Source organism: Octopus bimaculoides, chromosome 12 (assembly GCF_046866305.1).
Source record: "Octopus bimaculoides isolate indiv1 chromosome 12, ASM4686630v1, whole genome shotgun sequence".
Taxonomy (NCBI): Eukaryota; Metazoa; Mollusca; class Cephalopoda; order Octopoda; family Octopodidae; genus Octopus; species Octopus bimaculoides.
In genome coordinates, this window is record NC_142939.1 from 48,350,405 (window position 1) to 48,367,904 (window position 17,500).

Here is a 17,500-nt window from a genome sequence, read left to right on the forward strand (position 1 = left end):
TTTTGTTGAAGTGAGTGCCTTCATTAATAACGATTGAGAGACGAATTAGTAATATTCGTAAATGTCCAACTTTAGAAATTTAGTGTTGTACTTATTCTGAATTAATTTAAAGCACTCGACTAGTTTTAGAGTAGTTCTTCTACAAATGTAAGGTCGATTCCTTCTTGTTTTTACTAATAATTTCATCTATTAATTTTGTATAAATTACACTTATGATTGAGAAATAAAAGGTAGAAACATACATGGAAAATTGTTAGTATATTGTGTTTGTATGCCTTATATGGGAAAAGGAAAATAAGCGGGATAAAATAAACTTAATCAAGACATAATGGTGTGAGAGAGAATTAAGGGAACCGACAATCTAAGCATAAGTGTCATTTATGAACCAGTGAACCGATGAGAAGGAAAATAAATTGTACTTTCCAGCTAAATGAAAATAACTAATAAATCTAGCGCTAACAGAAATTTTGAAATAGAGGAAGATATTAAGGAAGATATGAGATAAAAGCTAGGTAAAAGGATTAAACTTGCAGGATATTACGAAGTGAGGCGTAAAAATTTGGTTTACTTGTAATATAAGTATGGAGTAGGTATGTAGGTGTATAAATTGTGCGTGTTATGATGTAGTTGAGGGAAGTATTTTTGTTGAACTAATGAATTTACATAGTTAATATATTTCAGGAATGGAATCATAATTGGTATTTAGGAGTTGAACAAGTAAGGTTACTAAGTTGTGAAAAAAAAAATAGTATAGATAAAATTGGATGTTAAAGGTAGATAAGGGTAGTCTGTTGTAAAGCGAGTATTAAATGATTATTGTTATAGTGTAAGTTATTAATTTGAGGTAAATTAAGTAGGGTACATTAACATCAAAACGGTTGCAGTCTAGGCAATGTGCTTAAAAATACTAAAAGAAAATTGATAAGTATACATACAGCCATTTATTTATGAGGATAAGAATTTGGTTTATAATTGATATACATCTTAAAGCTTCTTTAGTTGCAAAAATATATTCTTTCGCTATTGTTGTTGATAAATTCATAAGTAGATATTACAAGCTCCGTTGTTTCTGGAATATCACTTAACTAAAGACAAAATGCTTCATTTTAGAAATTACGGTTAATTATTGTTTTTCAATTCCCAAATTAATCAAGATAAAGTAGTTTCATGATATACGCTAAGATTTTTAAATGTATGAATATGATTATTGAAGAATAATTTAAAAGGACTAGAGATGTGACAGGTGTGTATGTGAAGAGAATTGATAGTTTGTACAGTGCCTTGGTAAGCCATATTACTTGCAATGTAATTAAATTTTAGTGGGTATGCATTCAGATTCATGAAATGATAATTGATAAAAGGCTTGGTTCATGGATCTGGCTGATAAACTGAGACACGGCTCCGGCATAATCAGTTCTAGATTTTCATTGTGTACTTATTAAAAATTTCATAATGCATGAGCTACGGGAAAACTGAAAGTTAAGTAATATGGAAAATATTTTGCAGTAGAACCAGTCTTTCTATCTCTATTTCAATTTTTATTTTGAGGTAATGTAGTTGGAGAATATTCGACGTCACTTTCGATTTAACTAACTCACTATTATTTCTTTTTACGGAAATCAAATAAAAACACTGAACTATATGAACACAGTAGCCGCCTAAGAAACATTTTTAATAATTTGGTCAAAAATATCCTTCTTGAATTGTATAAACTCCCAGTTAATAAGCAAACCCTTACAAGATTCAGTCCCCGAACAAATTTTTGGCATCAAATACACTTCTAGTGCTCCCCCACCGCATAAAATACGTATAACCCTCATTCCCACCACAATGAAATGTCCTACTTCGTTTTACCACTGTCTAACACTTCTTGTTGGTTCTCTTCTTCCATAAACTTTCACATAATAATTTCCTTTGCTTTGTAATCGTCTAATATTCATTTCCCTTTAAATAACTATTAAAAGTTCATTATTGAAGTTGGAAATCGTTAGCATTTCTTTTATTTCTTTGTCAGTCTTTTATTGGAATCAAACTGATTTTCAATATCCGTATTTTCCAATAAGCCTATGTAACTAACAGTCACTAAATATATTAAACCTATCCACACACATTTTACGTTCTTCCAAAGACTTGTTTTAGTTCTTAAAAAAATTCATTTGTAATCAAGTTTAGATCTGACGTATGCAATTAACTTTTATTCAGTTTCGTCACACCCAAGAATAAAAATTTTACTGACAAATTTATGACAGTATAAACAAAGACACAAAAACTATAGCGCATTCACTTAAACTTCATAACAGATATGAACACTTAGTTAAACACAAAAACTATATATCACTGTCAAAGACCATTTCGAAAATTTCTCATCTAATCCATAATCCAAATTGTTTCACCCCGATAAGAGTGAAATCAGTTTCATTCATAAAGAATATTCATTACAGGATGAGAAAAGCAACGAATTTCTATCACTGAAATTGAGATATCACACTAATTGGTTGTTTTAACTATCTAAACTATAAATGTGATTGAAGATCTCTCAATTTGACATTGTCGAATTCATCGGCTCCTGGATGTAGTTACCCACTAGCATTCTAGAAATTTATACACACACACACATACACATACACGTAGAACGACGAGAATGAGTGCTCAACATTGCATTTGTGGATAAAATTTCTTTATTTATGTATTAAGGCTACCATTGGTTTCATGTTGGGAAAATGTTATGATATCTTAAACAATTTTTTAAGCTGATCACTTGGATGAATGGTGTTCGTCTCCATGTTGGATGAAAACATATATATACACACTCCAAGGGAAGATGAAAGAGGTTAAATTGGCTTATCAGGGCGTAGCTGCATTGTCAGTACCTAAGGGAATTTCTGTCTTAAAATAATGTCACCCATCCAAAATGTTAGTAAATTCAATAAGAAATATTATCAAAAGTATGTTTACCTTATCGGAAGGAAAAAAGATCTTTGATAAAGCTCCACCTCATTTCAGCAACATATTAACAGTTAGCGGTCATGAAGATAAAATTATATATACCTCTATCATTCTACTATTCATCAACTGAAAAAAAAAAATGTTGGAATGTCATCTGGTTCAGTCCTCCGTCTTCGTTGAAATTTAAATGCTATGTGGCGTATTTTTTAGACTCAATAATCAAACACAGTTACAGTAATTTAGGTCAACAGATATAATTTGAAACAAACTTATATTTTTACACAAAACATAAATATAACTGCAAGTTACACACCTGAGCCAACACAAAAATTTATACACTCTCCATCAGCCAGCAATGCTGAAACAATTGCCTGTGAGGTAAGATCATCTTCCTATGTGTGCGTGTGTGTGTGTGTGTGTGTGTGTGTGTGTGTGTGTAACGAGTGTATGATGGAGGATAAATTTGAATGTTGCTGTTTCAACCATTTCACTTATTATTCAACCTTCAAAAACATAAGGAGAGAAATCTAACCTTCTATCGAAATATGTTTGGAAACTAAAAGATCGGAGAATTATATTTGATATCCCCTGGAAAACTCTTGAAAGATGTAATCCGTGGATTAATGCTGCAAAAACTTTCAGATTATCTCATTCTGAAACGGTATTGTTTTAATGAATTTAACCTAATCTGACAACTATTTCAATACTAGGCACGATATTGTTTAAAGACAAACACTTTAAGAACATTCTGTACATTGGAATAGATTGCCTGAGTGCCTATCAAATAAATACTAACTCGAAATCCTTCTACTGCAAGTATGAAAGTTAAAACCGAAGGAAGATTAAGCTCATTACAGCTACTATAACAGCTAATTTATCTATTTCAACATCACCCTTTCTAACTATAGCCATTCCATTTAGTTTCAATTGAGGCAATTTCTGCCGTTAATCGTATACTGCTCTATTTTAATGTATTTTATATCATTATTTTTTGCTTCCTGAGATATTCACCATATATTTCATGGTATATATATATATATATATATATATATATATTACACACACACATATATATATATATATATGTGAATGAATATCACGAGGTTATTCTTTCATAAACATACCTGTTTATCTATCTATTTTTCTCCCTCTCTCTCTCTCTTTCTCTCTCTCTCTTTCTCTCTCTCTCTCTCTCTCTTTATATATATATATTTATATATTAATTCATACGTGTATACATAAAGGTGTATGTGAGTGAGGGGTGTATATCAAAAGCTTCGTAGCTTTTGATCCATACCGTTATAGCCATTTATTTATCTAGTTGCTTATTTATGTTTGATTGCCAGAATCTATCTACACGCGTATGCGTGTTTAGGTGTACACACATAAGTGTGTGTGTGTTTGTGTTATGTGTATGCGTGTGCTTGTGTGTGTGTGATTGTGCATGTGTGTGTGTGTGTGTGTGTGTGTGTGTGTGTGTGTGTGTTGATCTTTCCTTTTGATATTTTTTTATCTGCCTTTGTATTTATATTAGGTTCCCCTTTGTTTCACTAGTTTTACTTCACCTTTTCATAGCTCAAAACGCATGGGTTTTTTTTTTTCATTACAATTTTTCTTCATTTTCAAGAAAAACTGAACGCTTTGTACTTTGTACAATAAGGGTCGCATACACATTTATACACACATGCACACACACACACACATACACACACGCACACATACATAGGCACGGGTGTAGGTCTATATGTATGTGTATAGGCAAATATGGGCATATATGTCGCTGTGTGCACGTGAGTACGTATATGCCTGTCAGAGTAAGCATCTACACACACACATATATAAATAAATATACATGTATGTATGTGTGTGTATTTGTATATATGTCTATATATGTATATATATATATATATATATATATACGCATATATGTACCTATGTATATATATGTATATCTATATACATAATATATATACAAATACATACACTTATATATGCGTGTATATCTATATTTATTTATCAATCTATCTATATCATCTATATAAATATATATATTTATTTATGCGTCTACCTCTGTGGGGTGTGTGCGTTTATGTGCGTGCGTGCAAGCAAGCGCGCGTGTGTGTGTGTGTGTGTGTGTGTGTGTATGTGTGTGTGTAAGTATATCATTATGTGCTAAACAACCTTCATTTTCTATTATTTCTGTCGTACGGAGAAAAATAAAATGTTTTTTTCTTAACGCTTTGGAGCTATCACTGTTTTGCGATAATTGTAAACAAATGACATTTTCTTTCTCTCCAAAAGAAAAAAGAAGCGCACTTGTTTACATTTGTTTGCAGTTGTCACAATTCTGCGATGCTGCAAAAAAAAAAAACCGATTTACCATCTACTACCCTACTAATAGATATGTGTGTGCGTGCATTTGTATTTATGCATACTTATACACATAAACACATATGTATGTGTTTATGTTTGTGCACGTGTGTGTGTGTGTGCGTGTACATATGAATGTATTTGCATGATTTATATATATATATAACACCATATATATATATACACACACGTATATATATATATATATATATATATATATATATATATATATATATATATATATATATATATATGCGCGTGTGTGTGTGTGTGTGTGTGTATGTATATGTGTGTGTATTTATGAGTATGATGAATAAACAAAATCCAGACAGAACACCACAAAGGAACAATTTTTAACAAGGGTACTTTAAAGCTTGAAAGGAAAATATAAGGGTTTTTAACGTTTCGGACTCCTGCACTTCATCAGAAAAAGGAGGAGGTAGGGTGGTGGAAAGAATGCAGTTCCATGAAGAGAAGAAGAAAAGAAGTGTTTAGGAGCTGTCTGCGTGTATCGAAATGTACGTATGTAAGGAGCTGGGTATCAGAGATACATACCAACAGTTTTGAGACCAACTTCTTACCACTAATCTATGCCAGCACCCGAGGATAAGTTTTAGCAAATTTATCCAAGAAAGGAAACTGATAACAAAGAAAGTTATTATAAAGGAACCTACGTAAAACGTATAATAAGGAAACACATTTTTCGTTTAAAATTTGATTTGTAACAAACGGAATCATACAGGTGAGAGAAGGATTAGGACATAGGGACAAATAACGATGTTAAATTGTTGGGTGTTCAAAAATGGGAGACTATGTAAATAGGTATATATAAAAATACATCGATGAAGTAACAAAGTGCATAGAGTAGCATATTCTGTAGAAACACAAATAAGTTATCTTAATATATGCATTTAGCGAATGAAATGTCTGTTACTCGATTATCTGAAGGAGATACGTGTGAAACACAAACGAGAGAAAGTACATTAAGCTGATTAAATAAGGAGATAATAAAGTGAAATTAGCGATTCTTTGTGCTTCGGGGAAAACGGTATTCAACTTTTGAGGCTGACTATTGAGCAACGAAGAATAAAGTGAGATAATTAATAAAGACTTATGTTGGAAATAAAGGGAAAAGATAAAAATATTGCATACACCAATATACTCACGTATATGTAACACAGTTATATATGCATACGCTTATATGTATATTTCTCTCTCCACCTTTCTCACTCTTTCCTTCTCTCTCCCTCTTTCTCTACTTCTCTCTCTCTCTCTTTTACTCGCTTTCACTCTCTGTCTTTATCTCTGTCTCTCTCTCTTTCTGTATATATATATATATATATGTCTGTATATATATATATATATATATAAATTTACACACATTTTTATATACATACGTATATATATATATATATATATATATATATATATATATATATATATATATATATATATATATACATATATATATATATATATATATATATATATATATATATATATATATATACATATAACTACATGTGTATGTGTGCACACATATATATATATATACATATATATATATATGTATGTATGTATGTATATGTATATGCACATACATGCATATATATGTGTGTTTGTACATATGTGTATATACATATATGTATGTGTATACACACACACACACACACACACACACACACACATATATATATATATATATATATATATATATATATATATATATATATATATCACTCCATCTATCAATCTCTCTCTCTCTCTCTCTCTATATATATATATATATATATATATATATATATATGTATATAAATATATATACATATATACGTATATATATATATGTGTGTGTGTATGTGTGTGTGTGTGTATCACCCTATCAATTTCTCTCTATATATATGTATGTATATATACACACACACATACATACACATGTATATTTATGCATACAGACATGCACACATATGCACACAAGTGAGTGAGTTGAATTAAAATGGGTTAATGAATGTAAGGAAACACAAATATACATGTGTACAGAACCGAAGAGGAAGCAATGAAATATTGAAGTTATAAATTAAATATTTTCCCCAGGAAATTTATTTCAACAAGCATGTAGTGTTATACACAAATATATGCGTATAATTGTGTATGTGTTCTTGATTGATATGAATGCCCTCAGAAACAAATACGGGTAAATGGGTGTGAAAATATATGCAAAGGTGTAAATTCAGCATGTACACATGCATACCTAACACACCTGAAGGTATGTATGTAAGTATGTATGTGTGTCTGTGTGTGTGTGTATTATATTTGTATATGTCTATTATATATACAAAAATATATAACATTAATATATATATATCGGCATATATATTATATACGTATGATACGCATACATACACATGTGTATATATATATATGTATGTGTGTTTGTATGTATGTACGTATTGTGTGTGTATGCATATATACATGCATGTATATAAATATACACAGATAGATACATGTTTATATATATATATATATATATGTATGTATGTATGTTTATATGTATATACATGTATGCATATACATCTATGTATATATATATGTGTGTGTGTGTGTATATATATATATAGAAATGTATATATATATACACACACCACACACATTCACACACACGCACACATTCACACACACACACACACACACACACATATAGGGTATTAGAGCTATTGGTGTCAAGAAGACCCAAAGGTGTTAGGTAGTGCTGAGTAAGTGCTATGGACAGACTATAGTTAAGCTCCAGGTTCGATAATGATACGACTGAAGAGTCTAACGTAGGTCGTGTATTATCATGCATATATATAAAAATTAGCAGAATGAGATAAAAATCCAAGGCTGTCAATAGTTTTCAGAACATTTATAAAGAGAACGTCTTGCAGCTGTTTCCGGGATACTTTATACATCTCTTCTTCAGAGACGATGCAAGAAAATGTTTAAGTAATAGTTATTATAGAGAAGATATGAAATACAGAGTGAAGTGGAGGAATGAAAACAGACCTGAGATACGTAAGGATATTGTATTTGCATTTCCATTATTTAAGCAGAATAGTGTGGGATATATACAATATCTCAGAAACAGCTGTAAGACCTTCTCTTTATAAATGTTCTGAAAACTATTCACACCCTTGGATTTTTTTATCTCATTCTGTTAATTTATATATATATACGCAGAGAGATAGAGATTCATGTAGGTACACTAGTACACTAGTTGTAAAGGTTTCATAAATCATTCACCTCCAAACACACCGATGTATGCTATGCTACAGCTCTTAAACAATAATATATAAACAAATATGGCTATACTAACATAAACATACAGTATGTATATAATTCTACAGATACAAATCATTTAACAAGGATATGGGATAGAAATGTACGCTTTATCATACTTATAAAATGAAGAGCGTGAATCCAACTACAACTGCAGCTTTCACCTTAGTTTAAATTTATATATGTATGTATCAAACAAGATGCTAGTCTCTGAGTTATCTCTGTGGATCCGCGTTCTTATTAAGTTATCTCAAGAAAGTGAGAAAATACACTATGCTAATTTAGTAATTAGATAATAAAATATGAAGTTAGCTATTTGTTGCACTCCAGGAAGGGCAATATTAAACTTTTATGTTTGAATATTGAAGAATGAGTGTAAAATGGGAGATAAATGATAAAGACTTGTGATTGAAATGAAGATAAAAAGAAAAAAGACGTGTACATATATATATGTGCATATGTATAAGTAGATAACAACACATAAATACCTTCATACACACACACATGTACAGAAAGGTGTTTATATGGTAAAATGAGTTAATGAATAAAACATTCGTGTATATTAAATGTATAAAGCGTAACATGGAAAAAGAAAAAATATAAAGAAAATATTTTGCATGTGGTATTCAAATATGTAAACTTGTATAAAAGTATCCACATGTCCATGCATATAACTAGGTATATAAGGTTACATAGCATAAGTACTCTTAGAAATAAAGATGCTAAAATTTCAAAATGTAACCACATGTGAATCGTTGGCGATTTTTTTCCTCCGCCTTCCCCCCCCCTTTTTTTTTTGGACTTTCCTCTATTTCTGAAGAAATGCTTTGCTCGAAACGTTAAATCTTCTTTCTTTCCTTTCCTGAGCATCTGATAATACATTACTTGTACCACGTACTCGCGTTTTTGTTTTTTCATGTTTGTTCTTCTTTGTTTGGATTCACTATATATATATATATATATATATATATATATAGAGAGAGAGAGAGAGAGAGAGAGAGAGAGAGAGAGAGAGAGAAGAGAGAGAGACACACACACGTCTCTGTGTGTTTATATGTATGTATAATGCATGTACTTTTAAAGGCAAACACCTACTTACATAAATACAAACACAGACATACACATATGCACATGAACGCTGATCTAGCTACACTGTTTGTATTATAGCAGCCACATTTACGTATATACAAATATATCAGAGTAATTCACAGAAGCAATGATAGAAAAAAAAATACAGATATATCAGAATAGGGATATTCCTAAATCCGCTTAAATAAAAACTAATATAACAAAGAAAAACTATATCGTTTCATAAAAACGTCATTTTGATACAAATATGACAGTTCACTAAACACCGAACCAGTTCGTATTTGAAAATCCAGAAGAGCAGATACATTTACGTTCGCCAATAAAATTGAATAGAAGCAAATCTAAATGCTCAAATAGAATAAAATCCAAGACATACAGGTGTATTCTGTTGAAAAAAAGGTAGCTCTCGCCTGGTCACCTTATCATAGATTCTAATCTATGCTTGTGTATTCAAATTATGTGTTCAATAGTGAAAGTCATGGTCATCTTATAGAGTCTTGTCTATATGAGTTTATAGTACAAAAAAAAAGGTTAGGTAGTTATGGAATCGAAGTTCAAATGGATGCATGAAATAAAGTGCCTCTTATTCACTTAATAAAGGAACATATTCCAATCTATATTGGTATGTGATGTAAATATCAGTCAGATATAAATAGTAACAGGAAATGGAAGGGTTTCTAAAGAAACCATTTAAATTAGAAAAGAGCCTTGAAATTTCGTGAGAGTTTAAATTTCCTGTTAATGTGTGTGTATGTGTGCGTAATTCTTTAAGTTTAAGGATTTTAAATATTTCATGTAGGCATGCAAAGATTATTTCTAAGCATCTTGTGAGCATCTATTTTGTGAGATTCGTTCTGAGTCCCTACTGTTTGCGGAAATTATTTCAAAGTGTTCAGATGTACATAAGCTGCAAGATTTTTCCCCGGGATATAGTATGTCTTACGCTAGAATGTTCCATTTGAATGTAAACTATTTTTTCGTTCTCTTTTCAAATCTACAATAAAATTGAAGCAACGTATAGTTGCAGCTACTTTAGATTCGGAATGTATTTGTGTGTTTCGTTTCAATCGGCACACATGTATGTTGGTTTGTGGGTGTTGTCTGTTAGCTCTTATGAGATATTTGTACATAAGTGAATGCGACTGTTCTATGAAACATTAATGGTTTCGCGACTTGAGTATATATGCTCACACCTATGCATGCCTACATGTGTGGAGGGATCTATATATATATATATATATATATATATATATATATATATATATATATATATATATATATATATATATATATATATATGTATGTATATGCATGTGTGAATTTGTGTTTGTACATGGGTAAATAGTAATTGAGAGAATAATGAAATATTAATACATTTTACAGGAGACACTTAATTACATAAGAATATATAAATGCATCCAAATGTATGCTTAGAACTACATATATAAGTGTATGTCACTCAAGTACTCTCCGTAACAAAGAAACGAATACAGACAGATGAGTACGAAAAAAATGCAAAAAGCAACACACACACACACACACAGCAGCAGCACTCTTAAAGGTATAGACACACACACATATGTATATATGTATGCATATATGTATGTATGTATGTATGTATGTATGTATGTTGTTATGTATGTATATATGTATGTATATAGTTATGTATATAGTTATGTATATATGTATGTATATAGTTATGCCTATGTACACATACATGAGTGCGCACTTTTCTTTACTTCAACCATAAATCATTAGCAATGATGTACCATTATTTCTTACTCTTCAATATTTAGACTTAGAAGCTGACTATTGTTTATCCTGAAGCACAAAGAATCGATAACTTCATCTTTTTTATCTATGTAGTAAATCACCTTAAAAGTACTTTCTTACTTTGGAGTTTTCCGTTCATTCCCTCAGATAACAGAATAACAGATATTTCGTTTCATCGTTTCATTAACACACATTTAATTTCATACTGATATAACTTACTTCATTTCTTCTTACATCCTAATATTCTTACATGCTGTGTAGCATGTCTCTCTTTATGTATTTACTTTTATATGTATACCTATATACACCCTTTCCCATTTCCAAGCTGCCAGCAAATAATTTATCGAAACTCGTGGACTTCCTACCAACCTAAGTCGCACTCATCATTTCCCTCTCCCACAGACACTCACAGATTATACCTTTCCTATGCACAAACTTCTCCGTCCATATCTACAATTCATCAGCACTATCTATGTTACACTCATTATTCAAACTTCACTCCGAAAATGATACCTGGGCTTAAAAAGACTCAACTTTCTCTGTTACTCACCTTTCTCAGATACATCGTTAATAACAACAGCCACTTACACTGTTTCATAGTCTCCTTCCTTCACCTTTGTTGCTTTCCTAACTTATCTAGTCCTGTGTACTCGCAACACCTTGTGGCCCTGTCATAAATCCTACACCGATGCTGCCGGTGCAGAAATCTAATTAATTGCAATCCTTAGTTCTCTCCAAGTTCTCTTATCCTTGTTACGTATCCCAGATCGACACACAGACATCCAAACACCCTTGATCCATTTCTCACCTCTATTCCTAACCTCAACCAAACTGTAACTATCAGGTTGCGCTACTACTGCCTCATCGTTATGCTCGAGAGAAAAATATCCTTATCCCCCACTCTGTGGCACTTCATTTTAACCGACTTTTCGGATCTTCCTCTGTTTAATGCTGGTAGTATGTTTTATTTTTTGATTTATCGGAAACAGTGAAGAGAATGACTGAAACTATCTTTTTAGGCAAGACTCTCCACATCCTGCACAGAAAGAAATTCAATGTCTCATTTTCTCCAGCAGTTTACTCATTGTTGCACTGGAAACGTCCAGGCAAGAACGAAGCTTAGATCGCTCGGAGAAACTCACTCCGTGCTCTCCTCCACCCAAAATCTTGGCGGCGTTAACCCAGCAGCACAACTCTTGCAAATTATAATCGAAATCATAAGACCATGTATCGCACAGTCATAAAGCTTTGCTATCTCTGAAACTTCAGCTGATCAAGCTGGCTGTTTGCCAGAGATCTATCTACCAATTTTGCAGATCCTTTCCCTTCACTTCACAACAACGATAGTTCTATGAAGAGTACTGCCTCCATCCGAACTTCCCACTATGCAACCAACCTCACTCCTTGCATACTTGGCAAAATATCTTCCCTTCCAATTTTCCTGGTCCACCAACTTGCATAGACATACGTCATGTGTGTAAGTTCCTTCAGTTGCTTCAGCCTAACAAGGACAACGCAATCTTTATACCCCAAATCTAACCTCTATACTCTATAATCTCTCTCTCTCTCTCCCTCTCTCTCTCTCTCTCTCTCTCTCTCTCTCTCTTTCTCTCTCTCTCTCTCTACTTAGATCTATGAGCTAAACTGCTACTCTGATAGTTAACCAACACTTATAATCACTATCTCAATATTCCAGGACAATTTCCCTCTTCCTTGGTGTAGTAAACTATAACATCTTTATAATAATTCTGCTGACTATTTTTAATATTTATGTTGTGGCGCAAAACGTCTTAATTAGTTTGAAGAAAATATTTATTAGGGTGCCAACTACTAAGCTAAACAGGGGATTAAACAAATGTCTCTATTTTTGTTTCTGGTGAGTATAGGTGTTTTTCCTTTTTCTAAAATTTTAGTATTAATGACTTCAAAATAGGGTTTACCCTTAATATACATTTCTTTGGATCTAGGAACAGAAAAAACTCCACTTCCCTGTCTTGAGACACTGGAACGGGAGAACTGCTTCACTCAATATAACTTGATATATACTCAACGAAGTACTTTCCTAGTCACCCAGAACACACAGTTGTTACTTTTGTGTCTGCGAAAAGCTGCATATAGTGCAACAGCCAGTTGTGTCTCTTCACAAGAAGAGTGAGCTAGCATGCTGTCGCGACAAGCGTAACTCTCTGCTAACTTTGAAGCATTCTGTTAACATTATTTTATAAGTTTTATCCCACATATTATACCAACAGTCTACTGTTTCCTAAAACACAAGATTTGAAATGATTCCCTACAGACAATTTGCAGTTTTCCATAAACTTTACTCTCACTACTAGAATTTCTAACCAATGACGTTGCGTCAGTTAATTCAAAGACAAAAATATCTCAATGAATAGAAATTATTTCCGTTTATGTAATCACTTAAGAATCAAACAATTCTATAGGAATAAAAAGAAAATCTTTTGCTCTCCTACTCTCTCAAATGTTATGTTTCAATACGAAAAGTTTGAATAGCTTAAAGCAATTATTGATCGAATCAGTAACACTAAAAAATAAACGTCACTTAATTTAAGAACATTTCAAACGTATAAATCTTTCCAACAAAATGGAATGTGCGTTATAAAGATTGAAAAAATATATAATCTGATAGCACTAATACATTGGCCGGGTAAGTGCAATTCCTCAAAATGGAATTATGTTTACTAGGCACTGAATCTGAAAGTTTTATGTTGTCTATATAATCATACAATTGAACACCTTTCCTAGATTTCCTTTCCTGAATATCACGTTCTCCCCATTCTGTAAGTTTTCTATCGTATTTAAATCTGAGAATTGCGCTGACCAATGCAAGACTCGGGTTTTCCTGTTTTGGGCGAATTCCATAGTATTCCTGTAAAACGCTTCAGGTTGTTGTCGTGATGAAAAATACCGATCTCTTGATATATAATTTTTGAAAGACTCACTTGTCCTCGTTTACTTTTCTCGGAGGCTTAAGATTTGAACATGGGACTAATCAAACAAGATTGGGGTTGCAAGAGTTGAAATAGCTACAATAGCTACAAATGGTTAATTTCATCAACAACGCATGAAACTCTCTTTTTTTCTTTTACTTGTTTCAGTCATTTGACTGCAGCCATGCTGGAGCACCGCCTTTAGTCGAGCAAATCGACCCCAGATCTTATTCTTTGTAAGCCTTGTACTTATTCTATCGGTCTCTTTTGCCGAACCGCTAGGTTACGGGGACGTAAACACACCAGCATCAGTTGTCAAGCGATGATGGGGGACAAACACAGACACAAACATACACACACACATATATATATATATATATATGTATACATACATATATACGACGGGCTTCTTTCAGTTTCCGTCTACCAAATCCACTGACAAGGTTTTGGTCGGCTCGAGGCTATAGTAGGAGACGCTTGCTCAAGATGCCACGCAGTGGGACTGAACCCAGAACCATGTGGTTCGTAAGCAAGCTACTTACCACACAGCCACTCCTACGCCTACACTGTTCACGATTTACTTGATTTGATTGATGGGACAGCGCCCAGTTTGAGACGTGCAGCCTCAAACCACGGCATTACCGTCACTGAGCTTTATTGTGAGTTTCATTCATTATGAATAGAATTAATCGCCCATATTCACTGGATGTACAGTCGGTCAGCAGAGCCGAACAAATAAAATTCCAACTCATTCAGATGCTCTAGTCTTAAGCTCCGAGAAAATTTAACGAGGGCTAGTTAGTTTCTCATAAAAAATATAGGGTTTTTCTTTCACACATAACATGCCGTACAGGCCCAAACCGCTTTAGTTGATTTTTAATGTTAGTGACAGCAATTAACATGTGGTGTTTATATAAAATTTCATTTAAAATGCCAGAGGTAGATAATATCATTACCTTCACCAAGGAACTATAATGGTATTGGACTGCTCATTTAGTTGTTCTTTGCTGCTGCGCTGATCAAGGACAGTAGAATAGCCAGCCAGTAGTTTTATAGAAGGTGCCTACAGAAAGATGAACAACAGACTGAGCACTCAGTTGCAGCAACAACGGTCTGCAAAAAAATTATTTAACCCTATGCTTTTTAAAGACTTTTATGACATATTTTTCGTTAACACATCACTCTAAATCTTATCCCATAGTTACGAACTCTCCGTCTTACTTAGGGAAAGTATACTAACGATACTGAAATTAAATTATATTTTATAAAAAGCTCTTACATAAGATAGCATTCATATCAGTAATTTTATTAATTCCGTCAGTTAATTACATTGAGCTAACTAAAAGAAATTCGTGCTAAAACTTGCACCAGTTAAAAGAGTAAAAACACTGTCTTTTTATTCATTTATAGTTACGTAGTTGCAATCGTGATTAAATAAACGGAAATAATTAGAGTTTAATCAACAGTAAACTCTTGCCTTTAAACTATGTGACAGTACAAACACACAGACACACTCACTTCATATATAGACATATATATATATATATATATATATATATATATATATATGTATACATATATATATATATAATCAACAGTAAACTCTTGCCTTTAAACTATGTGACAGTACAAACACACAGACACACTCACTTCATATATAGACACATATATATATATATATATATATATATATATATATATATATAGAGAGAGAGAGAGAGAGAGAGAGAGAGAGAGAGGGGGGCACAGACATATCTACGCACTAACAAAATTCGACAATTTGGAAAAGGAAAGTGTCTCCTACTATAGCCCCAAGCTTATGAGTGAATTTTATAAACGGAAACTGGAAGAAGCCTAATGTGTCTGTGTTTGTGTGAGTTTGTATGTGTGTACACACACACACACACACGCACACAGAGTAACACGCAACTTTAAATAATCTTTCTGAAATAATAATAATAGTCAGTTTCGTATCAGAGAATGAGAAACAGTAGCTGACGAAGTAGCTATAAAATTCCTTATCAATATGGAAGAACCTTCTGGTCACTGTCAAGTGACCACACAAGCTCTTTGTCCTGAAAGAACAAAGAGGGTAGACAGAAACTACAAAACTTATTTTTGGAATTGGAATACATCTCTCTTTCTCTCTCTCTATCTTCGTTTCAAGTTACCAACTTTAAGATGGTGACCATCAGTGACAATACAAGGAAAGATAGGTTGGGTGAGATTGTAGAGATGCCGCAACGTACGGCAAGTGAGTGTGTATTTTGTGCAAGGAGCCTTAGCCAGACTACTCACCGTCAAGGAACATAGGTACAAATACTTATGTATTGATACCGGTGATGGATTAGATGGTACTACTAAAGCAGAGCGGACCCGAACGCGCAGTCGCGCGTCCGCGCTAGCTAGTCTTGAGTGGTCGATCCTAACCCTATCTCCCTAACCCTGTCCCTAACCCTAACCCTAACCCTAACCCTAACCCTAACCCGCATGTGCAAATGAATACGTGTTTAGGGTTAGGGTTAGGGTTAGGGTTAGGATCGACCACTCACGACTAGCTAGCCCGGACGCGCGACTGCGCGTTCGGGTCCGCGCTGCTTTAGTAGTACCGGATTAGATGAAGTAATCATATTATTAACAGAGAAATGGATATATAAAGTAATCAAAGCAGTCAAAGTGAGCAGTAGGTTAATTAAGTCTCAGTCTTCGATAACACGACCGTGGAGGCGCAATGGCCTAGTGGTTAGGGCAGCGGACTCGCGGTCATAGGATCGCGGTTTCGATTCTCAGACCAGGCATTGTGAGTATTTATTGAGCGAAAACACCTAAAAGCTCCACGAGGCTCTGGCAGGAGGTGGTGGCGAACCCTGCTGTACTCTTTCACCACAACTTTCTCTCACTCTTTCTTCCTGTTTCTGTTGTGCCTGTAATTCAAAGGGCCAGCCTGGTCACACTGTGTCATGCTGAATATCCCCGAGAACTACGTAAAGGGTACACGTGTCTGTGGAGTGCTCAGCCACTTCCACGTCAATTTCATGAGCAGGCTGTTCCGTTGA

General features: G+C 33.3%; 1 protein-coding gene across 6 annotated transcripts in view; it reads right to left on the bottom strand.

Moving 5' to 3' along the window:
- Window positions 1-17,500, bottom strand: part of LOC106879854 (zwei Ig domain protein zig-8) — a 550,351-nt gene that overhangs the window by 58,615 nt on the left and 474,236 nt on the right. Inside the window, exon 13 of one of the 6 annotated variants that reach the window (XR_016243841.1) lies at window positions 15,401-15,507. The exons of the other annotated variants lie outside the window; for them this stretch is intronic. The gene's annotated coding sequence lies outside the window, so the exon portion shown is untranslated. The remainder of the gene's footprint in view (window positions 1-15,400; window positions 15,508-17,500) is intronic. 6 annotated transcript variants of the gene reach the window in all.